The following is a 24,158-nucleotide window of genomic DNA, read 5'->3' on the forward strand; positions in this document are numbered from 1 at the left end:
ATCCACTTTTCGTGCTATGATAATTTTGTTATATATAACGGTTCTAACATTTGTATTATTTCTTTATTTAAAGAAATTTGGATTTGTGCCCTTATTGGTTTAAAAGCGCAACGGGTTGTACCCTTGTATCCAATTCAATGTGCTTCCTGTTGCTGCCTCTAAAAGTCACATCCTACTGTTTTGAAGAACATTTCTTTCCTGACACAGTATGTCTAATGTGAAGTGATTGTGAGAGAACTGTAATCCTCCAACAGCTGAATGGGGGCGGCTGCTCCACAGTAAGTAAATTACTCAATGAAGGGTATTTTAAAATGTTTCAAATATCTTCTATAATCCTATTCAAGCCTGTCATTTCATCAAAGAGACATAAGAATATTTGTGTCTGTCTGTGAATGCATAAACTGAGTAATTCATAATAGTTCAGTCAGCTCAGACAGACAGATCTAAAAGCTAATGCATAACACATGGAAAGGAAAGAACCTCTTGTACGCTCTTGTAAGTCTTGTATTGTTGTTTTTTTGTTAACTAAACACTATTCCTTATGTCAGGGTAGACCCCATGTTTTATTTGACAGACCTATGTGAAACAGATGTACAGTTTGTTCAATAGGTTGTACTATTATTTAAAATATATATGAATGGAACAGCATTTATGCAGGATGGTATTTGATCTTTATTCTCTCTCAACATATATTTAGATTTTAGTTGACATAATGTGTAATTAAAAAGAGTTGGAGTTGTTTCCCCAGGTTATGTCAACCATGTTACCATCATATTTATTTCTTTATAAAGAAATGAACTATTTCAAATTGATTCTTTCAAAGGTGAACTCTTCAATGTCAAGTTAAAGTCACCTTTTAATCATGTTTGTCAGTGAGTGATGATCTTAAAAGGTCAACTCTGTTACTGTGACAACTGATAAGTGAAGAGTGGGTATATGTAGAAATATCAGCATTAAAGTAATTTCATTACCTTGACCACAAGACTTGTAAAACTGTCAAACCTGATATCTTTCTAAATGTACTACTGTATAATTATATCCCAACATATATTAAAATGAACTAGATAATACAATTTGTAGGTTTTAAGGCCATTTGTATTTACATGTTGCTACTTGCTAGCATGTTTTAGAATCTTGCTAAGCATTGTTAGCATGTAGCTAGTACAGTGTTGATAGAATGCTTTAGCATATTACTAACATGTTGCTAGATAAAGAGTGACTTTACTTTAGTTGGAGTCTTGGCCCATTTTGAGCAGTCCATCAATGTAAGTCTAAGGGGAATTTTGGCCTCTTTGTAAGTCTGCTACTGGAAGTCAGAGCACTTAGAAAAGAAACAGCAAAATGAGTCAGACAAGCCTAAAGGTTTATGCCAAGTTTGGTGGATCTAACTCAAAAGCTTAGGAAAGAAGAAAATACAACAATTAAATTTAGCTAGAGATGCTACAATACAATTTATAAACACTTAAAGGTGCCCTAGAATTAAAAATTTAATTTACCTTGGCATAGTTAAATAACAAGAGTTCTGTACATGGAAATGACATACAGTGAGTCTCAAACTCCATTGTTTCCTCCTTCTTATATAAATCTCATTTGTTTAAAAGACCTCCGAAGAACAGGTGAATCTCAACATAACACCGACTGTGACGCAACAGTCGGGATCATTAATATGTACGCCCCCAATATTTGCATGTGCCAGCTCATGTTCAAGGCATTACACAAGGGCAGCCAGTATTAACGTCTGGATGTGCACAGCTGAATCATCAGACTAGGTAAGCAAGCAAGAACAATAGCGAAAAATGGCAGATGGAGCAATAATATCTGACATGATCCATGATAACATGATATTTTTAGTGATATTTGTAAACTGTCTTTCTAAATGTTTTGTTAGCATGTTGCTAATGTACTGTTAAATGTGGTTAAAGTTACCATCGTTTCTTACTGTATTCACGGAGACAAGAGCCGTCGTTATTTTCATTATTAAACACTTGCAGTCTGTATAATTCATAAACACAACTTCATTCTTTATAAATCTCTCCAACAGTGTAGCATTAGTCGTTAGCCACGGAGCATAGCCTCAAACTCATTCAAAATCAAATGTAAACATCCAAATAAATACAATACTCACATAATCCGATGTATGCATGCAGCATGCATGACGAACACTTTGTAAAGATCCATTTTGAGGGTTATATTAGCTGTGTGAACTTTGTTTATGCAATGATAGAGTCGAGAGCTTGGGAGGGGGCGGAGAGCATGAGCAATTAAAGGGGCCGCAGCCTGAATCAGTGCATTTCTAATTATGCCCCAAAATAGGCAGTTAAAAAAATGTAATAAAAAAAATCTATGGGGTATTTTGAGCTGAAACTTCACAGACACATTCAGGGGACACCTTAGACTTATATTACATCTTGTAAAAATACGTTCAATGGCACCTTTAATCATAAATCGTGTATTCTAAATAGGTACTTGTTTCATGTTAACCAAACTCTTCTAGTTGTCCTTCGATTTCAAAAGTTAAAGCCAAAAAAATGAACTCTATAAAAGTCATCCAGCTAGTACAAGCCCAAATACCCACAAACTGACCAAACCAGCCATAATAAATCCACAGAGCCAGCCATAATCAACATTAGCACCTCTCATGCTTACCAAAGCACCAGTGACCTTCTGCAATATGTTGATTAAGCTCTTTCTCATCACACATATTCCCAACTGCTTACTTTCTCCAAACCACAAGCCTAAACAGCACAATTCTCATCTCCCAAACCACACAGTACTCCTCTTCCGATTAAAAAAAAACTCACATTGAACAATGCTGAGGAAGTTTAACCACATCCCTCTCTCTTTCCCCTGTAAAAACACTCTTTATTTCTCTTCCAGTCTTCTTCACCTCCTGTAACTTGCAATTCCTGGTCACAGGACACAATGGCCTGGCATTCGGCTGTAACCCGAACAGGGCTTGTGTCTTTAGTATGGAGATGTGTGTGTATCCCGGTGCGTTTGGGGTCATGGGTGTAGGGTTGTGCTCAGTAATGGATTTATGGAGGAATGTGTATCTGTGCTCCCACTCATAAACTTTCATCTCCTCTCTTCTAAAAACAATGTACATCTCTCTCCATCCCTCTCCCTCTCTTTCTGGTTGGACAGTGCTCTTTTGTGTGGCTGGGGATATTGCATTACTGCAGATAGTTACTGACTAAGGGGTGATAGTGTCATTTAATAAGATAAATGAATCTAACACACAATTTTACATCACACACACACACACAAAACTTCCTCATAATACACATACTTCCTAACGCCTCACAAAAGTAAAATCCACATAATTCGATTATCCTACTATTCCTACTATGTTCAAAAAGTATGTTTAATAAGCTAAACCAAGCTCATGACGACTTGTAAAATTGTAAAGCCTCACAGAAAACTTTTTGCATTTTTATATTTTCAAAAAACATAATTTAGTAAGATTTATAATCTGTTTTCCTCAGGGGGAACAAATAAAAGTTGTAAACCTCACAACGTAGGGTTTACCAGGACCACACACACATACATACACACAATTCTTTACAGATTGTTTACTTTCTATACACCTCTAATAAGCACATTTAAGATCCTTCAAACCCTGAGGCATTTTGGGTGATGGATTCCAACTGTCAATCACTGTCACATTTAGGATGAGTTTCAGGGGTAGGGTGGCAAGAACCACTCCTCGTCTTCTTTTACTTGAATAATTAACTTTAAACGGATAATGAAAGCATAAAAACAAGATAGTGTGATACGGGTGTGACTTTGGCTCTTCTTTTCTGATCACAATGGCAGCATGTTCAGGTAACGAGACTGATAAACCCTTAAGACAATACAAAGAATTCACAAAGCCTTCAGGCAGAATCTGTTTTTATCTCCTTCATCAAGTTGTAATCCAGATAAAATCTGACTCGCTCTGTTCAAACACATTCTCATAGATGATCTCGTTCCCTCAGAAAGCAGCAAGCCCAATGCAGGAGACACTGACAAATTCCCTGAGAAATTAAGACAAAGATTTCTCAACAGAAAATGTTAACATGTACAGTCTTATATATATATATATGTAGTCTATCTCACCTTTATTCATAAATACATACATATAAACTCAACAGCAGGGATCAACTTCAGGGCTTTATTGAAAAACAACAGAACGGAGAGTACTGAACAGTGATAAATGGAGGCAGTGCAGATGAATAATAATACAGTCTTTGCAGATGAGGATGATAATACAGAGGGTACAACTGGAAATACTGGAACAAAGATGACTGGAAGTTGAGCAGACTAGTGAACAGTACGATGATAACAACACAGGATAACAGGTAAATTCCACACATAAGTATAACTGGAGAGAGTCTGTAGCAATTTAAACACAATCGAGTCCAGACAATGAGTGAATGTGAGTTGATCAGTACTCTGGTGAGAGTAACATAGAGAGACATATATGTAACAGAGGCCAGCTAGTAAGAGTTGTGCGAGTAAACCTCACTCCCCTGGCCTCAGGCATGCTGGAGACTGCGGTCTTTAGCGTTCTTGTTAGCGTACCCGCCTCCCATGCTGGAGACCCGGGTTCGAGGCCCGCACAAAGCGGGCGAGTGGGACCTGAGGGATTACATTGGTGCCGTGACCTGGATGGAAGTGAGGTTTAGGGGGGTGAGTGTAACGGAGGCTAGCTAGTAAGAGCTGTGCAAGGAAACCTCAGCATGCTAGAGACTGTGTCCCTGTGAGCGCACCCACCTCCCACACCAGAGACCTGGGTTCAAGGCCTGCACAAAATGGCAGAGTAGGGCCTGAAGTGTTACATATATACAGTTCTGTCAGGACCACTACCGTCAAATATGATGGATAATTGCATAGAGTTTGGATTGGCGGTATGGTTCTGTTCTGGGCAAGAACTCCCTGTGCATCCATGCAGCCTAGCATGGATAAGAGCAGGGAGAGCAGCAATAACCCCCCTTAGGGTAGCAGAACAGAACCAACATAAATGTGCAGATATCATTAATGTCAATAATTTAACATGTACACATTTTTCAAGAATTAGTCTGATTCAGGGGAATCATAAGGCCAATCCTGACTGAAGAGAGGAGGAGCTGGGGATGGAGGAGGGTAATTAGCTCCTGAGAAATGCAATAGATACTGATAATACTGAGGAGCTTATATATTGATGCTGTGATGAGACAGACTAAATCCAGAAGAACTGTGGCAACATCTCCAAGATGCAAGAAGAAACCTACCTGTAAAGCTACAGTACTGTGAAAAGTTTTAGGCATTAGTGTAAAAATGCTGTAAAGTGAGAATTCTTTCAAAAATAACATCATAAATAGATTTTATTTATCACTTAACTTTTATTAACTAAATGAAATCAATATTTGGTGTGACCACCCTTTGCGTTTAAAACAGCTTTTGTCCAGGTACACTTGCACATAGTTTTCCAGGTAGCTTTACAGGTAGGTTTCTTCACGTGTCTTGGAGACATTGCCACAGTTCTTCTGGATTTAGTCTGTCTCAGTTTTTTCTGTTTTTCTGTTTCTTCATGTAATCACAGACTGGCTCAGACAGACCGGATGTTGTCAGACTCCTCGTACATACAAAAATCTTATTACAATTTTATTACAGTTATTATTACTTATTATTATAATTAAGGATTATTACAATTAAAGGTGCAATATGTAGAATTTTCTTTAGAAAATTCTCTAGAGGTCTATTCAAAACAAAGACGTAGCTTGATAACGCCAAGTTTGAGCACGGAATCTTGAGACATGTGGTCTTCACCTCACATCGGTTAAAAAAGAATCAGGATAGGACTCGGGAAGAAATCATCTTTGTGGATGCGATTATTAAAGGATTAGTCCACGTTTAAATAAACTTTTCCTGATAATTTACTCACCCCCATGTCATCCAAGATGTCCATGTCTTTCTTTCTTCAGTCAAAAAGAAATTAAGGTTTTTAATGAAAACATTCCAGGATTTTTTTCCATATAGTGGACTTCAATGGGCACCAAACAGTTGAAGGTCAAAATTAGTTTCATTGCAGCTTCAAACTGTTCTACACGATCCCAGATGAGAAATAAGGGTCTTTGCCCGGTTGCATAAAGTGCCTTAAGTTTTTCCCTTAAGTATGACACTTAAGGCGTGATTTCCCCTTAACTAAGGGAATGACTTAAGGGTGTTGCATATAATTTCTTAAACTGTTCACTTAGGTAAGGGAAACCGTTAAGTGTTTCACGACAGCATCCCAGGTTTTGCCGTTATAAAATTCTACTGTTGCCATGGACACGTTATTTGTTAATACATATCGTGGTAAATTTTCACAGAAAACAACATAAGATGGATTAAAACGTATTGTATGATGGAGAAAATTCTGTATTACTGTTACTAAAAATAAAGCTGCATCTGATTATGCTATGTTAGCTACTAATAGTGTTTTTCTCTGAGGCATGGTAAAGCATAGTACTCGCAAAAAAAAATAAAAAAAAATCAAGAAAATTAGATTTAAGCAATAAGACTAAATGTGTTGAGCTATATAACAATAATTAGTTTTCTGTCTATAAATATATCAAAACAGTTGTTCCCTTGTCTATTAAAACATGTAATATATTAATATACATCTTTGGTGTTTCCATGGTTTCTACAAAATAAAAATAAAAATTTGCGGTTATAACGCAATTCACACGTCCCAGAGCCTTGGTTAAAATTGCAATTTTCAAACGATTTACAAATAGTTGGAAATATTTGGGATGTTGTAAGTACTTAAGTGAACAAAATATGTAACACTGGCCTAGTGGTTTTTAGATATTTTATTGCAAAATTCTTACGTATTACACCTTTAATGGCAAAAGGAATGTTTGGAAATGTAAACAGGTATTTCCTTCTGATACACTATAGGAAAAGATATAGATAATTGGCTTAAAACATTTTTTATAAATAAAGTATAGATAGACTGATATGTTAGCATTATAACAGCCATCAGCTGTATCCTTTGACCACTTTGAGCATGAAGTATGCAGTAAAAGAAAGCAGATGTTTTTCCTGCTGAAAGTTTACGATCTACAGACCTTTTCACATACACACACATTTATAGGTGTCTGTAAAACAGGTGTTGAGTCAAGAAAGTGTGTTACTGTTTTAGTTCCTGCATGTGTGCAGGTGAGTGTCCTGATTTATTTAATAAGAGCTTTCTACTGTAAATAAATAACTTTGTGATGCTGTAATAGTGCAACAACACAGCCTGGTAAAATGTTTGCCTCTCTCACAGGAAGAGTTCAGCTTTCAGCCTCCAGTATCAGTTTACAGTGGAAGTGATCTTTTGATCTGCAAGCAGAAGAGCAGAACCGGATAACAGTGTCAGAGTTCAGTCTGCCTTCCATTATCTATCTATCCATCCATCCATCCATTGCAGTAAACTGTTTAAATGGCAAAACTCAGTATTATTTGGGAAGTGGCCATAAGAGAGAACTTTATTACAAAGTGAAACACACTAACTCATACTGATAAGTGACAGTGCATTCTGAATAGTTTTTGTTCTAAATTATGATTATAATTTTTTTTGTACTGTGTAGTTTTAGGGTTTAGTTTCCATATGTGTATTACATGACAGTATGAGTATGTGAGTTACCGCGCAGTTGGCCATGACTGACCCTTCCCCTTAATAAAGTGAATAAAGGAGCTCTCGGCTGTGTGTTTGTCTCCGTGTCAACGGTCGCCCTGCCAACAGAGGGGCTTGCGGCACCATGAAGAGAAAAGATGAGGGAGCCGCCTGTGAACAGCTGCTCATGCACACATACACACACACACCAGCCCTAGCTGTGAGAATTGCATCTTGATTATATTTGGCAGAATGAACTCATGGATCATTCCTCACACAGCTGGAGAAGAGACATCCAAAGGTGTGTGCGTCTGTATGTGTGTGAGAGAGACAGAAAAAGAGAAAGAGACAGATGAAATGAATAAGATAAAGTGGGATACATCATGGGCATTCTGTATAGTATAGGAAGCAGCCAAAGACATTCTGTCTGTCTATCTGTTGAGATTTAACAGGAGTCTGGCAGGGATACAGCTGTCTGTCTGACCAGAGATATAGACAGTAAGGTGCTGAATACAGTCTGGTGAACACCGACACACACACCAGTCAGACAGATTCTTCATTCTGTTCATGGGCTTTGCCAAATTACAATTTATGTTTTAATAAAACAGTGCTGAAATGGCTTTATTAAAATGTGATTAGAATCCTTTCGTTGCTCTAAAGCAAGATAAGCACCTTCAAATGTCAGTGCTCTTATTCAGACATGACTGCACCTCAGCGTCTCACTCTCTTCATTCTCACCCATTAAACTTAAACTGGTACTGTCACGCTTGAACACATCTTGATGTGTAGGTAAATGCTGTGGGCCTCAGAAGCTGCTTTAGACAAACTGCACACTTTCACTATAGAATAACGTACAATATACAATTTGTGGTGATTTGAACATTCCATATAATAATAATTGTAAAAGGTATGGAATTTTAAAATAATGATGTTGAAGATGATTGTAATGTAATATGTTGTTCAGTGTTATTTGTTGGTTGATTGAATGCATAAATAAAATATATATTAAAAAAAAATTAATAATTATTATTATTAAAAGGGGATCTATTATGCCCCTTTTCACAAGATGTAATATAATGTGTCTTTGAAGTTTCATCTCAAAATACCCCACAGATAATTTATTATAGTTTGTCAAATTTGCCCCTATTTGGGTGTGAGCAAAAACACGCCATGTCCCTTTAAATGCAAATGAGCTGCTCCGCTTTCCAAAAGAGGGCGGAGCTTTAACAGCTTGTGCTTCGGTTGCTCAACAACAACAAAGCTAGAGAATCTCACGCAGCCAAAATGACAATTGTCAGTAACGGTGTTCAGCCTTACATTGTTCAAACCGGAGTCGGACACTGATGGAGACACTCAGGAAGAAGTTACAACTTATAAAAACAAAATGTCAGTGCAGTGGGTGGAAACATGCAGATTAAGGGGTGGTAATATTATAATAAGATCTCCTTCCTACATCACTAGGGGAGCTACATTCCTTTTTTCACAAAGGCTTACCAAAACAAAGTTACTGGGTTGTCCTTTTTCACATTTTTTGGGTTGCTAGATGCACCGGGGACCCTATTATAGCACTTAAACGTGCTATAAACTTAAATATGTCCCCTTTAATGCATTTCCTTCAGATGGGATAAATTACAACACAATTTTTCTTTAAGAATAATAAATAATAAAATAAAATTCCAGAGACCGACAATGATACTGTATAATTTAGTTGTACATAAAAGAGCAGTGTGAACATTCTTCAAAACATCTGCTTTGTGAAGATAGAAAGTCATACAGGTCATAAGTCATGGGGTGAGTAAGTGATGACTGAATTGGCCCATAGCACTGCTCTCGCTGTCACACCTTCATCACACCCCTGGCTCGAAAGTGACCTTTAAAGTATGTGCTCTTTCCTAGATAAACAGAAAGAACAAAGCAAAAGGGTAGAAGTCTGCAGAATTTGAGAGCTATTGCAACATGACACAATATGGTCAAGGGATAAAGCAACAGGGGGCAAACTCAGTGTGCTTTAAAAGTTTATATAGTGTAGAAACACACATAAACTCACAAATCCCACATCATTATTCATCTCAGAAATCAAGTAATTTGTCATTAACATCTGGCCAAATGAAAACATCTCAAAGTCTCCCTGTCATTTCCTCAATGTGTACACAAAGTCTTTCCAGCTTGGATTACTGCAGCTTACAGAAACTGTTTCCCACACAGAGCAACACTACAGACCCCAACACACTGATATCGTCCAAGACAGCGGTCAGAAACCCTTAAACACACTCCAAGAGAGAATATACCAGCTTTTAACAGGCATGAGTAATGACTAAATAAATCAGTGAAAAAGTGAACGTGGCTTTATGTGACTAAGGAAACACATATACAGTCTGTACAAGTATTTCAAAAATAAAAACGCATGGATGTCACTGTTCATTTTATAATTTACACCTGACAAACTTTTCAATTGAAAAGTGCACTGTTTATTGAAAATTTATTTAATGCAACGACACTGATACATTTTCATGTGTGCCTGAAGTATTCAAATACTTTTTGAGGCCACTGCACTTATACTCTTGTTACAACTCTGGCGCCCTCAAGTGTTTATAAGTTTTACAACATGCACATGCATCTGGCAAAGTGATTTCTTTAGATGTCACATCAAAATCTCTTCCAGCTTTGCATAGACACTCATAAACTATTGAATTATATCATAAACGGTTGAAAAAGACAATTGATGAGAACCTTGATGCATCTATTCCACAGCATTATGCAGAGAAAAAATGAACTTATAATGGCAGTATTACATTTATGTCCCGGCCAGAGGTAGATCACGCTGGGAAAAACTGGTTTAGGGTATACAATATCGCATTATGGAAAAAGGAAGGGAAAGATATAAAATGAAATGTAAGCAGTGAGTTTAAAAAGATGGGATGCAAGAAGGATGGAGGGCAAAGAACGATGAGGGCAAAGATGTACAAAAAAACCCTGTAATTTCTCTAATGGATGTAATGGATGAAGGCTGCAGCAAATGATCTGATTCGCTGTCTATGACATCATCCTTGCTAGGCCGCCTCCCAGTTGGACGATGTCATCAGCACTGAGGCATGTCAGTGCTGTAATGCAGCAGGACCCTAGCTACACATTCGTATACAAGAGCACAGGGCTAAAAGACACAAAAACATTCGAGGGCAGGCAGGGCGTGCATGAATTAAGTCAAATTAAGTGTTAGGGAATGACCAAGTGCTCCAGACTCAAGATCACTGTTCCCAATCCAGATTCCAGTCCATTTTAACCCTGATCCAGTTTCTCACAATCCAGATTAAGTGTCCCAAAAGTCACAGGCAGAGAGCACTAGAGCAGACACACATCATCCCTTAATGCCCATGTGACGCAAATCTGATTAACACAAATGTCAACATCATCACAAGATTAGGAGTTATAAAACACACATTTACTACATTACAAAGCATCATTTTGTTTATGACATCAAACAGCATTTTCTCAGAATAGAGATCTGATCGATTTGAAATACTTCCGTTAACACAGAGATGCTTTGAATGGTTGCTGCAATTCAAGCTTCAAAAGGGACACAAACTCCATAAACACATAATTCATATACGGACTGTTTATTTACACTAAGTGCAAGTAGTGTCCCTTGTTGGCAAACACTATTTACACTAGCTCCACCCACTAACGTCTGGTTGACCCACTCAAGTTTTAAAAAAAGATTATATCTTCTTCAGTGGTGCAATGGTAGTGAGTAAGGCTCACAGACCTGGCTTTTAACGCGACCGACGTGAGTTTGAATCCGCCGTTTGCTGAGCTTGCATTTATTTTCAACAAAAATTAAAATAATTTTCTAAAAGTGGAAATAAACTGAGAACTAGTATTTAATAATATTAAAAGTGTTTATTGGGTTTGGGGAAAGTGTAGGAAGGGTTTGTATTCTCCCAGTAAGGCAGCATCCACTTAATAATTTTAATAAATATAATCATTTACACTCTATGATATTATTGCATCCTGTTAATGTACAAAATACTGAGATGGAAATACTATCTGCCAATATAAAAAAATAGATAGTGTAGACTTAGTGTAAATAGCATCTATCGCTAAGAAAATATGCTATTTTCACTTAGAGTAAATATTATCTATCGCTATTTGCACTTAGTGTAAATAGCATCTATCGCTAAGAAAATATGCTGTTTTCACTTAGTGTAAATATTATCTATTGCTATTTGCACTTAGTGTAAATAGCATCTATCGCTAAGAAAATATGCTATTTTCACTTAGTGTAAATATTATCTATCGCTATTTGCACTTAGTGTAAATAGCATCTATGGCTAAGAAAATATGCTATTTTCACTTAGTGTAAATATTATCTATTGCTATTTGCACTTAGTGTAAATAGCATCTATCGCTAAGAAAATATGCTATTTTCACTTAGTGTAAATATTATCTATCGCTATTTGCACTTAGTGTAAATAGCATCTATCGCTAAGAAAATATGCTGTTTTCACTTAAAGTAAATATTATCTATTGCTATTTGGACTTAGTGCAAACAGCCGCTGCCATTAATATAATTGAAAGTAGTACATAAAATTAGCAATATATTCATGCAAACAGACTGAAAATGAAGCTTTCATCACTGATAATCTTCTCCAGTTGAATTTGAGAAGCAGATCAATTTGATTCATGAATGAATCATTCACAAGGACAGTTTTATTAAATGGATCTACCAATTCCTTGAAACGTCTGGACTCAAAAGAACTATTCTTTTATAAAGTGGGCAGCATTACAGTGAATAGGAAGATTATCAGTGAATGTTGACTCCTCATCTCGCGTAGTTTTGACTTTTTTATTTTATATTTTATTTTATATGTTAGGGGTCGATACGATTTTTTTGTGTTTTTTATAGAAATCTGTTTTGCTCATCCAATGGCTGCATTTATTTGATCAAAAATACATTAATATTGTGAAATATTATCACAATTTAAAATAACTGCTTTCTATTTTACGCTTATTACTCCAGTCTTCAGTGTCGCGTGATCCTTCAGAAAACATTCTAATATGCTGATTTGGTTTATTCGAATTTATTTGAAATAGAAGTCTTTCGTAACATTTCTATCATGACAACTTTCTGAAGATTTTTAGCATGATAATGGAAATGACAATGTTAACGTATTTGGTATTGGCGGAAGAGATCTGCTACGCTGCTGGTGCTGAATTGCTGCTGCTGTTGATTAATACTGTTGTTGTAGATTATTGCTGCTGCTGCTGCTGAGCAAGAGGAACTTGCTACTGCCAATACATACGCTGATACACCATTGTGCATATGTAAGACATACTGCTGCTGCACAAATAGCATATATAATTACCCATAGCAGATCTATACAGGTGGAGCTGGGGAAGGTGGAGGGTTTCTGAAAGTGCGCTGCAAACTGCTATAGTGCTAACCATCAATTAAAATGTTGTGACCTCATTGGCTGCAGATTTGACATGAACCAATCAGCTTGTGCCAAGTAGTTAATGCTGTGAATATCATCAGTTTGCATTAGAATGAGGCATAAATGCCTTTACTGTCAATTTTGATTAATTTAATGCATCCTTGCTGAATGCAAGTATTAATTAAAAGTATTAATGTACTGATCCCAAACAAATATCTGAATGAATTAGGTGGGAAAAATCCTTGCAGGGCTTGTTTTTGTATATGTGTGTCTGAGTTCATGGGGTGTGTGCTCCCAAAATTCTCTGAGCCATTGGGTGTGTGTAATGAATGCCATATGTCTGATGTCACTTAATGAAGAACCACATCAGTCCTGCTAAGAAAAATAGTTTAAGTCTGTAGTCTAAACTCACAAAATCACAATCAAATACATAATGCGTGACCCTACAAAATATCCCACAATAATAATCTAAACAAAACAACCCTGTTTCTATCAGTCATTGTAAAACAATAGGGATTTTGTAATTGTACTACATGAGTGGTTTATGCATTATGACAAGGTCACATTGGTTGTTATTGGAAAACATGTGACGGTTTGTTGTTTGGCCATTGCTGAGATGAATGCTAGATTCGGAAGAGGAAGATGGGAGGTAAACTTCCATTTGAGGAAAAGGGACTGCTGGTGGAGTGCAGGAAAAACATCTGAGGAACAGGCAGGGATCGGGGTGGAGGACTCACTATGTGTCCCGTCTCTATTTCTATTGTTTACATTTTCCTGAGGCTTTCCCTCTTCCTTCCATTCAAAGCACATTCAGAATATTGCATGACCTTAAGATCGAGATATCGAAGACCTGTGGACTCACCCAAACCCTGGAGCAAATTTCCAACTGAAAGAAAGACAAAAGTGACATTTCCAGAAGAGATTTGAAGGGATAATAAATATTCATGTGTGAAAGATTTTTGTGTTTCTCTCCTTGCTACATAACAAAACAAACACTGCAAGCACATTCTCTTTTATTGCATCTGTTGTTGCTCCTGCTGATCTGCACCACTGTGAATTTCTAAAGCATTTGCCTCCATCCATTTTAAACCACTGAAGAAGAAGAATAACAGACAGGAAGGAGGAGAGATGAAGATGCATTTCCACTCAACGTATGCAACAGCTGCCAGAAAAAGCTCTCAACGTGCAAAATGACAAGCGTGGCATGTGTAAAAGAATGGGGTGGACAGGGGAGAGGTGTGGGAAAGATGTTCTGCCTTATACTGAAACTATTTCCCATCATCCCCCCATCAGTGTCAAATCACAACACATTATAAAACTCTACCTGAATATCTGAAGAACAACAGATGGAAAAGGGAATGGTTTTAGTGTTAAGACAGAAAATGTGTCTACATATTTTTTTCCTTAAATGTCCTAACCATAAAAGTGAGCTATGATTCTACTGCTGATTTATGCAACAATTATAGTTTTATACTTGTTTTTCCTCTCTTGTTATATCCAACACTCTCTAAACTAAAGGTTCCAATTACAAATGAATAAGTTCTTGACGCATGAAACAACAGAAGAGTTCCACAAAGAACAAATAAATTAGATGCTGCAAAGAACAATTGTAGAAGATTTATTTTTAAGAGAAAGACATATAACACACGTAAAACTTCATCAAATTTACTTAGGAATGCCCTGATATTAAAATCTGATTTGATAATTATTTTCATGGTATGGCCAATAACCAATACTTTGGAAGCCCTGAACCGCATGGTGGGGAAAAGAGAAAGGAAAAAAAAAGAGAAAACTTATGGTGGGGAGAAAAAAGAAAAAGAAAACTTGTCTCATTATTTCGAGATATTAAGTCATTATTTTGAGATATTAAGTCGTTATTTCAAGATATTAAGTCATTATTTCAACATAAGTTGTTATTATGACATAATATCTCGCTATTTCAACATAACTCGTTATTTTGACATAATATCTTCTTAATTCGACATAACTCATTATTTCAACATAACTCGTTATTATGACATAATATCTTATTTCAATATAATAAGTCGTTATTTCAACATAATAACTCGTTATTGTATATCAAGTTTAAAAGGTGTGCACAATTCAACATCTTAAGTGGTTTGTTTGTTTGTTTGTTTTTTTGTTTCATTTAACAAAATTTAAATGGTGCAACAGTAACGTGTTGGTTCGCAGTTCCAGCTTTTACTAAGATTGTTATTTACACGTTAGGATCGTGCCTAACGGGTAAACTGTGGCGATCACGGTAAAAACTGGGACTGCGAACCAACATGCTACTGTTGTGCCACTGAAGTTATTATGCCGAAATAACAGCTTATGTTGAATTAACTAGATATTATGTCAAAATAACGACTTATTGTTTTGAAATAACTTAATATCTCGAAATAACGACTTATGTCATAATAACGACTTATGCCGTAATAATGACTTATTATGTCAAAATAACGACTTAATATGTCGAAATAACGACTTAATATCTCGAAATAATGACTTAACATCTCAAAATAACAAGATATTATGTTGTAATGACTTATGTTGAAATAACGACTTAATATCTTGAAATAATGACTTAATATCTCGAAATAACGACTTATGTCGTAATAACTTAATATCTCGAAATAACAAGATATTATGTTGTAATAACGACTTATGTCGAAATAACGACTTAATATCTTGAAATAATGACTTATGTCGAAATAACAACTTATCTTAAAATAACGACTTATGTCAAAATAACAACTTAATATCTTAAAATAACGACTTATGTCGTAATAACTTAATATCTCAAAATAACAACTTGTTATTTATATGTTGAAATAATGAGATAAGTTGTCTTTTTTTTCCCCCTCCCCACCATAAATTTTCTTTCTTTTTTTTCACCATGCAGTTCAGGGCTTCTGTAAATAAATAAATAAATAAATAAATGAATGTTATATATTTTATATATATATATATATATATATATATATATATATACACACACACATATGTCAATATGAAATATTTCCATGCTAATTATAATGTCTAAATAAATGAGCATGAACAATTTAATATTTAAGATTCACTAATATTTATATACAATATTGATATATTAGACCAAAAATGAAAATACTTCACAAACAAATATTTACAAAATTAAAATTGGTCTAACCGACCAATATATCAAGCATCCCTACATTTTCTTGGTCTGTCCATAACTCAAGTCTGTTATATTTCTAGAGAAGGAGGTTTCATCACTGCATAAACAAGCCCAAAGTGGCTTTCTATTTTCCACTTCATCTAGCTAGACTCACTTATCAGAACACATCAGAGGCTCTGGCACAAAAAGAGAGACCAGAGGTCATGACGATAATAAAGATGTTACTTTAAAGTGAATTTGGATTCCTTTGCAGCAGCGTCTCATAGTGATGTTACTGGCCAGATGCATTAATCTATCCATGCATGTCAAGTTTCACCTAGTTCATTCAACTGCCTGCAAACATATTTATAGCCCAGACACATTCCAGTCGCATGAAAACGAATAATCGCGTAACCACAGCCAAATAGGCCTTATGGAAAATCGCATCCTTCCTAGCAGCCAGTAAGCTTTTTCCAGTGAAATTGCCCTCAATGCAGACATCAGAAATTCATCTGCTGAATTAAGACCAATCCGTGCAGTGCAATTTTGTACATTCGTGCTAACAGCTGATTATAAAGTGGAGAAAGATAAGGCATCATTACCATATGGTTAGAGCAGATAAATGAGGAAAAAAGAACGAGTAAGAGACAAAGTGAGATGACATAAAAGCGTGAAAAAAGGTCCTGACTGTTAGCAGTTAGAGGGATTTCATCCATTTTTATTAAGATTAGCCAAGTTTAATACCCAAAGACTCACTAAAGACCAAACATAATTAACCACTCAACACTTACACTCTCTCACACACACACGCTCATGTCCAGCTGGGATGAAAAGAGCACATGGCTGATGAATCTGTAATTATAAGATGAAAGTGAGGACACTCTTAGGGATTATATGAATGTTCCATAAACCCTCAGAAATGATGGAATAGCTAACTTTTTTTCTCATTCAGTGTTTCCTTAGGGGAGACAGGGAATGATTTCAAGAACTTTTTGCTGGTATAATATAATATAATATAATATAATATAATATAACATAATATAACATAATATAATATAATATAATATAATATAATATAATATAATATAATATAATATAATATAATATAATATAATATAATATAATAAAAGTCATGGTGGTCGAGCAAATCCACCATTTTTTTTTTTTTTTTTTTAACAAATACTACTGTTGTTGTGTCCTGGAATGTAGATTTAAGAGTTTTTATATGTGACTCAAATATGTGATTCATACACATAGCATCTATTTGTGACCCAGTACTACATAAAATTGAAACTGAGATTTATACATTATCTGAAAGCTGAATAAATAAGCTTTCCGTTGATGTTTGTTAGGATAGGACAATATTTGGCCGATATACAACTATTTGAAAATCTGGAATCTGAGGGTGCAAAAAAAAATCAAAATATTGAGAAAATCGCTTTTAAAGTTGTCCAAATGAATTCCTTAGCAATGCATATCCACTCACAAAAATACATTTTTAATATATTTACGGTAGGAAATTTACTAAATATCTTCATGGAACATGATCTTTATTTAATATCCTAATGATTTTTGGCATAAAAGAAAAATCGATCATTTTGACCCATACAATGTATTGTTGGGTATTGCTACAAATATACCCGTGTGACTTATGACTGGTTTTGTGGTCCAGGGTCACATTTTACAATTTGTTCATGGCACTTTTCCACTCTTGGTACAACTCGGCTCGGCTCAGCTCGCTTTACTTTCGGTTTGCTTTTCCACTGCAGTTTGTACCGCTTCAAAGTGGGTGGGATTATAGACTTGCGCCGTCTCTACTACCGTGGATCCGCTCCTCATCTAGCAATGAGTCTGCACCTTGTCTACTGACCACGAGCCATTTCTTTTTTCAAGTTGCGTGCGATGGTCATTTAAAGCAAGTCGCTTTGCAAACAAATGATACTGCGGTGGCTGATACTGACTATTTAAATCTAGCGGGTCTGGTGTCTCATGTTACAAATCCAATGACGCTGGTAGTGACGATTCTCTCTGACCAATCAGTGATCTGAAATGTTTACACATCACATTTAGTATTTGTACAGCTCACTTGGAATCTTAACCGAGGCAGTACTATTTAAGCGAGCCATACCGTTCCATACCGAACCGTCCCATGCAGTGGAAAGGCGCCAAAAAGTGAGCCATATTGAGCCGTACCGAACCATACCATGCAGCGGAAAAGCGCCATTAGACGCTTTTACAGATGTGAGCTCCTGGCCATCAGCGGCCATTCAGCGCTCATGTACCCGCAGAGAACAGCTTAATTCCTTCAGGAATTTTTCTTTCAAAAACATTAAAGTTGCTACCAAAACTTGCTACCATGATGCTTTTTTGTGGGTGGCTAGGATGTTCTGAGTGGTTCCTAGGTAGTTGCTTACTAGCTCAATTCAAAAGAGCTCATCTAGGTATGATATAGCCAATAGATATGCCATGGGTGACTTCTTCAATGTACATCTATGGGATATTTCCACACATCCATAATTCGCTAGGCCAAACTCCTGTTCAATCACATAAAAGTAATAGCACACCTCTAACTCAGCAAAACTCATGTTTTGAGGCATGATTCATATCCGTATCACAAACGGTGCAGGGTGACTTATGCACCAGAGTTTTTGTCAAATCTGTCTTGGGCTGCAGTGATACAGTATGAGCCTCCATCTGGCATCAGTGAAATATCCACTGCCTCTCTTTCAGGCTTGGTGCCATTTGTAGGTGATCTGCTCTTGATTGCCTCAGTGGTTCCCATGGCAATGGGGTGCCTGTGGGTTACAGGCTAATCTGAGGAAAATAGTATAGGCTTCCTCATGCATTACTACCCGTGGGGATGTGATCGGTGCAGAAAAGAGGGCACATGGCTGATTTCATAGATCTCAGAGGACTATGGTTTGATGCTTTGAAGAAAATGCTGACTGTATATTTCAATGTGTTAAGTCAGGGGTTTTCAAACTTTTTAATGCTTCATATTATGAAGAGACTCTGTTTTGTAAATTGAAAAAAATTGTGAGGTTATCAATTTGTCATACTAAAGCAAAAATAAATGTAACTATATTAGTATTATAATACGTAGAATAGAAAAACATTTTCATTTCAATTCAAATGTATTTGTATAGCACTTGTCATCATAAAGTTATTAATAAAGCGACTACAGAAAATAGTGCCAACTAGTGCACAACTACTGTTGTGATCACACAACAATTACATGAAAAAACTTAGCATTTTCTGCAGAAGCCTCAGCAGCCCCATCCCTACTGTGTTTATTCAGCTATGACTATCATTGCTTAAGATCCTTGATCCTGTGTGGCCATTTAAGTACTTATTATTTGGTTCTCTGGAATACTTGATTCTGATTGGTCAATCACAGAATTCTGCAGTCAAATTTTTTAAATAATTACTGCTAAACTGTATAATGACCATCCTAGGCAACCAATTTCCAACATAGCAGTGCTATTTTCAGGTCTCTCGTATGACCCCACAGTCTCTCCTCTCACATAAAATAGTAACTCAAATCAATATTTAATGTCCATGTTTTTATTCTACCGCATCGCGCCAGGATCCTGATCATCCTGTCACATTTATTTCGCGATAACTACATACATTATACCATATGCGTTTTTGAAGGAGCAAGATAACGAGCAACCACAGTAGTTTATATTTATGTCAGCTGTTAAACTGAACAAATAAGCAAATACATAACCAGTCTCTTAGGATTTGCCTTTAAACTCTCAATATTCCATGTCACAACAAGGAATCGCATTTTACTTCACGGGATAATCAGTCTCACAGCAAGGCATACAGACAAACCACGGATGGCTGATGTAAGATCACCACTCTGAACCCTGAATTCAGATCATAAAAGAGCAAAAACAAAGACTATCCATTCATCCAACATTCCCTTCTTTATGTGGCAAACTATAAAAAAGAGCTTAAAACCTTTACACAGGCCAAGCGAGCTAGCAGGTCAGGCTTATGTAAGTTGTGGGTTGCCTCATTCCTCAACACGCCGTGAGGTAATAGCAGTGGTGAGCTGTCACTTTCCCGCCTTCATCAAGAGAGAGAAAAATAGTAAAAGAGAAAGCTGAATTTAAAGTTTAAGTATGTAATGTTTTCAACATATCCTCATTGGAAAAACATGATTAACGGGGTAGATTATTGATTAATAAAGACTTATTTTCATGTGATTTCTTACACAATACTATGTTCTGACCTCAAAACAATTTTATCATAATGAATAATTTATAACCTAATAGCTTTTGACATTTGCATCACATAACCAGCTCTATATACATTTTCTGACATAGAAAACCCTAACCCTAACACTAACCTCACCTGGTTCAACATTGTACTTGTGATGCGAAGCAAGTCCAATGAAACACGGGCCATGAAAAAAGAGCTCAAAGACTTTTAGAAAAACAGCTACAATAGCATAGTTCCTTCAGCAAATGTGTTTTTAATCTCACATTTGCTTTTGTTAAAGGGTTTGTTCACCCAAAAATGAAAATTCTGTCATTAGTTATTCACCCTCATGACCTTCCACACCCGTAAGACCTTCGTTCATCTTCGGAACACAAATTAAGATATTTTTCATAAAATCCGATGGCTCAGTGAGGCCTGCATTGCCAGCAAGACAATTAACACTTTCAATGCACAGAAAGGTGCTAAAGACATATTTAAAACAGTTCATGTGATCACAGTGGTTCAACCTTAATGTTATGAAGCGAGAAAAATACTTTTTGTGCGCCAAAAAAACCCAAAATATTAACTTTATTCAACAATATCAATACAATAATATCAACAAATCTTTTGTAGCATGTATCAAACTGCCAAAGTCACACCCCAGTGGTGAACCATTGAAATTTCGAAACACTTATCACGTAACAACGCCTTGTTTTCTGAAATCACGTGACTTTGGAAGTTTGATACGTGCTTCAAACCAATGATTCGAAGTAGTGTTTTGAAATCGCCCATCACTAGATATTGTTGAATAAAGTCATTATTTTGTTTTTTTTTTGGCGCACAAAAAGTATTCTAGTCGCTTCATAACATTAAAGTTGAACCACTGTAGTCACATGACCTGTTTTAAATATGTCTTTGGTAGCCTTCTGGGCATTGAAAGTGTTAATTGTCTTGCTGGCTATGCAGGCCTCACTGAGCTAACAGATTTTATGAAAAATATCTTAATTTGTGTTCCGAAGATGAACAAAGGTCTTACGGGTGTGGAACGACATGAGGGTGAGTAATAAATGACAGAATTTTCATTTTTGGGTGAACTAACCCTTTAACACTATCGGTTAGGTTTAGGGTTGGGTTTATTGTAGGTAGTACATTATTTTAGAGCATGGGTTTAATATTTTGGTGTTAAAATACTTAATATGCAGAGACAATCAGAAGTTAGCCATTTGTAGGTTGACTCTACTGAAAAGTGTAAACAGTGGCAGCACCAAATCATTGCTATTTGTTTGAGCATTCCAACCTGCCCAGCATAGCAACAGTTTGACCAATAGCGTGAGTTTTCTGCTGTCCAATCTGTTAGTACAACCAATGGGGAGTGTTTGGAAAACCTGTGTGAAAACAATTAGTATTTTTGCAATTTTGTTTTGAGATGCTGGTGACACTGAAACTACACCCTTCAGCTTCAAGATTAGAGAGTTAAAAACATGGCATTCTTGTAGCGTAATTTGTGGAGTTGCTGATCACTATTTAAATCAGGCCAGCCTCTTCTAAACACTACAAGTTCTAGAAAGACTTCATTTACTCCTACATGTGTTTATTAAAGTCTAAACACTTGCAGGGTTTTGTTCAAAGTGAAAGGGATTTGTCTTTTTACTGTCCGACTAGAAAGTAGTACTTTCCCATTCCAAAGGAGAGCAGGATTAGATAAGTGCTGAGGAACCTTTGAGGAAGTCTGTTAAATGAGGCCGATTCAATTAGCGATTAGTTCGTATCTTTCAGCCAGGCTTGTGTAAAAGGGGCATGTGCTCTCAGACAGGATTAATATTTAATGAAGAACTGATGGATGAAGACTCCTCTGAGATGGTGCTACAGGTGCAGTCGTTCAGAGCTCAAGAACAGAGGAAGCGCGCCGATATCGCGTGCCGAATCTAAGAGCAAATGTGTAAGGAAAATAAGCACTGAGAGTAAAAGGTTAAGTCCATCTCAGTTGAGGCAGCTGTTTCATCTGGCTCTCACAGATGGTTCAGTAATTTTCACTATGACATCACTGTCTTGCCTCTTATTTTCTTATTCTCAAAGATTGCTGAATATTGTGTGGGTGGGCACACACAGAGAGAGGCATTCCTGGAAAGGAATGGAAAACTTAGGATAAAACGGATCTATCAACAGCCAAAAAAAAAATTTTTACACTGTGTCAGCATACTTAACTACAGTATGTTGCAGGTCATTTCATACAATATAGTGTTAGCATCACGGCAGCATGTTTTAATGGCATTAGTTTCAGTTGACAGCCTGATACAAAACTGGTACACAAAAAGTTGGCAAAATTCACGAGTTCTAATCTGACCACTAGGCAGCTTTCTGGAGTCTAGATGTTTTTATCAGTCCATAAAAGTTGATCAGGCTACCACAATTGCTCCATTCACATCCAAGCTGTTAATTTAATTTATGTGAAAAACTGCAGCAAAAAAGAAAGAAAAAAAAAGTATTTCCATTCCATGTTTTCAAGAAAACAAAACCATGGAAATAGACGCAAATTATTCAGTCACATGACTTTTTTAATAAGCATATAGGAATTTATTCTGCAAATGTTTCCATTTTAGTTTAAGTGCAGGTCTGAATAAAATGTTTATCCACCGCAAGTGGGCATATGTGTTTTTTTATGCATACTTTGGTCATTTTATTCACATGTTGAAGTTTCTGTATTTTATTTTCCATGCAGTATCACACAGTTTACGTAAAAATATACGGACGGAAACCCAGCTATTGAGTGCTTCCTTGCCCAGAGACGTTAAAAACACAAACTATCACATGATGATCAGACAGCTGGACATGTGCTGCGATTCTTGGCCAGAATAAGCTGCATATTGATAGTCTGGCTTGTATGTCATGGCACGTTCATTCTCCAGGGCCTCAGGCTCCGGACTCACAACACTATTGAAAAGACCAGTGCTGCATCCCAATTTGCACACTATCTTTCCTAAATAGTATTCAAAATTAGAATTAGTGTGTCCCAAATTGTAGTATGTTGAAATAAGTATTCCAAAGATACCCGGATGATCTACTTTTTCCAATTAGAATTCGAAGTGCAGATCCTTGCACACTCTAACGGCTAATAATGCCCATAACACATTGCGCTGTGGATGAGGATTCGATTAGAACTACAAATACAAATAAAAAGTGTTAAAAAACTTCAAACATGGCGGATGTGCAAGACCAACGGTTAAAGGGTTAGTTCATCCAAAAAATGAAAATTCTGTAATTTATTACTCACCCTCATGTCGTTCCACACCCGTAAGACCTTCGTTAATCTTTGGAATGCAAATTAAGATATTTTTGTTGAAATCTGATGGCTCTGTGAGGCCTGCATATAAAGCGACGAGAATATTTTTGGTGCGCCAAAAAGAAAATAATGACTTATATAGTGATGGCCGATTTCAAAACAATGTTTCAGGAAGCGTCGGAGCACAAATGAATCAGCGTGTCGAATCAGCGGTTCGGAGTGCCAAAGTCACGTGATTTCAGCAGTTTGGTGGTTTGACACGCAATCCGAATCGTGATTCGATACATTTACATTTACATTTACATTTACATTTATTCATTTGGCAGACGCTTTTATCCAAAGCAACTTACAAGTGAGGAATACAACAAGCGAGTCGTCATGACGAGGCAAATAGACAAGAAGTGCTCATAATACAAGTTATAGGCAGTGCTCAGATTATCCTAAGCTACAATAGAGAGGGATTAGAGGAAGTGAAAGGATAGGAATAAGAAGTTTTTT

General features: G+C 36.4%; 1 protein-coding gene across 9 annotated transcripts in view; it reads right to left on the reverse strand.

Moving 5' to 3' along the window:
• The window catches only part of si:ch211-285f17.1 (sickle tail protein homolog), a 174,049-nt gene that overhangs the window by 71,761 nt on the left and 78,130 nt on the right, over positions 1-24,158 (reverse strand). The gene's annotated exons all lie outside the window — the stretch shown is intronic.

This window comes from Megalobrama amblycephala, linkage group LG22 (assembly GCF_018812025.1).
Source record: "Megalobrama amblycephala isolate DHTTF-2021 linkage group LG22, ASM1881202v1, whole genome shotgun sequence".
Lineage (NCBI taxonomy): Eukaryota > Metazoa > Chordata > Actinopteri > Cypriniformes > Xenocyprididae > Megalobrama > Megalobrama amblycephala.